Source organism: Sinohyriopsis cumingii, chromosome 3 (genome assembly GCF_028554795.1).
Source record: "Sinohyriopsis cumingii isolate HCF-2022 chromosome 3, ASM2855479v2, whole genome shotgun sequence".
In the NCBI taxonomy this organism is placed as follows: Eukaryota; Metazoa; Mollusca; class Bivalvia; order Unionida; family Unionidae; genus Sinohyriopsis; species Sinohyriopsis cumingii.
Genome location: NC_142963.1, coordinates 63,028,045 through 63,029,752, shown reverse-complemented (window position 1 = coordinate 63,029,752; position 1,708 = coordinate 63,028,045). Strand labels below are relative to the sequence as shown.

Genomic DNA, 1,708 nt, shown 5'->3' with positions numbered 1-1,708 from the left:
ATATTTGAAGCACAAAGTGCTGCTTTACCTTCATATAAAACAGTTTTACCTTTCCTTATATAACTGGGGTCCGCTGTACAAAACCACACATTTCACAAAATCTTCTGATTTATAGTGGTGCACGTTGATTGTATTGCAGATGGCACGGCCGTCACAGTTCTTTATCATTGATATAGTCCACAATAATGTGTTCTAAACATTTTTCGAGCCAGAAGTGTTCTGTATGAAGATCATTGATTATTTACAAACCAGCGATATCAGCAGGTTGAACAACCCATCGCGAATAGAAAATACGTGGTCTTAATACCGTATACAACCGCATATGCTCATGGAGAGAGTCACGTCGCATCAGATTTGGCATGTTTTAGGAGTTTTACGATACAGCATTACTAGTAAGTTATTTAGTGCCGCATTAGAGCAAAGTGCCTTGCTTTGTTCGGGTGTTTAACCGTACGTGCCTCTCTAAATCCTGTTCTTTGATAATATCAAACTTTTCAGTGACACACGGTACAAGCTATTCTAAACAAAAATATATATAAAAATATAAAACCCCACTCTTCATTATCTAATCCCTTTAAATAGAAGTTGCGTTCGCCCCTGACTACGTGATCTTCTAACAGGTCCTCGCCTATACCGGTGTATACATTAAAATTATTGGCCCTGTCTGATAGGCGAGTCAGAACCATATCTTCTAAATCGATGAAAATGGTAGCAGGAAGGCGTACTATATGAATGTGTAATGTTATCTTCAGGTAGCGGGCAAAGTCCAGTATGAGGCGATATAGTGATGTGTGATGTACTTTCAGTATCTGAATCATATACAAGAAGAACAGAAAGAGAAAAACCTAAAAGAACACAGTAAAAAGATTTTTGTTGCATATTTGAAGCTAGGATTTGGATACATTCGTGGCTTGATACCAAACACACCACAAAGACCATATATATACATTTCAGGTAGGTAAATATCTATTTATGAGGTTAGCAATTAAGTTTTCACCCACCGAGAGAGAGAGAGAGAGAGAGAGAGAGAGAGAGAGATTGTTACCTGGACTGTCTGCACGGATGATTAAAAGTTGAATGTTGAATCGACCTATATTATATAAACTCTTAGGGCTGTACACATATTGTAATTGTACATTATATGGTGTCATTCATCGAATGTTACATCTAATAAAACACAGTTTTCACGTAAGTACTTTACCCAAGACTGAATAGGGAGTTTTTGTTTAATTCTGGCATGATGAGTGTGTATGACGTTATTGGAAACGAAAGACGGAGGCCAGAAACATCCAGTAAAAATAGATAGGGCACATTCGTTTGATATGACATGTTTCTATTACACTGGTCAACAGTGAAATCATTACTGACTTGAAAAGGCCCTAATCTGTAGTATTTTGGTGTGCCGAACATGAATATAACCGTGAAAAATTTGTATTGGCTCTCGTTTTGAAGATATTCATATACCTCATTTTCTATGTTTCACTGTGTAAATTTCTCCAGTAGGACTGCAGCAACATCCGGAATAATGATGTAACATTGCATAATACCATCATGCTCACATCATCCACAGTTGATTGCATCATTTTCTGATGCAATGCAATACTAATGCCATGCGGCTGCTGAAGTAAGTTGACGTCAGCAGTGTACTATACATGTGTAGGCCTATTATACTAATGCCAGGCGGCTGCTGAAGCTGACGTAAGCAGTG

The 1,708-nt window shown here is 37.8% G+C and overlaps 1 protein-coding gene across 1 annotated transcript in view; it reads left to right on the top strand.

Moving 5' to 3' along the window:
- The first annotated feature begins 722 nt into the window (after positions 1-722).
- LOC149802978 (cadherin-87A-like) overlaps positions 723-1,708 on the top strand; it is a 120,175-nt gene continuing 119,189 nt past the window's right edge. The window contains exon 1 of the mRNA XM_089952513.1: positions 723-954. The gene's annotated coding sequence lies outside the window, so the exon portion shown is untranslated. The remainder of the gene's footprint in view (positions 955-1,708) is intronic.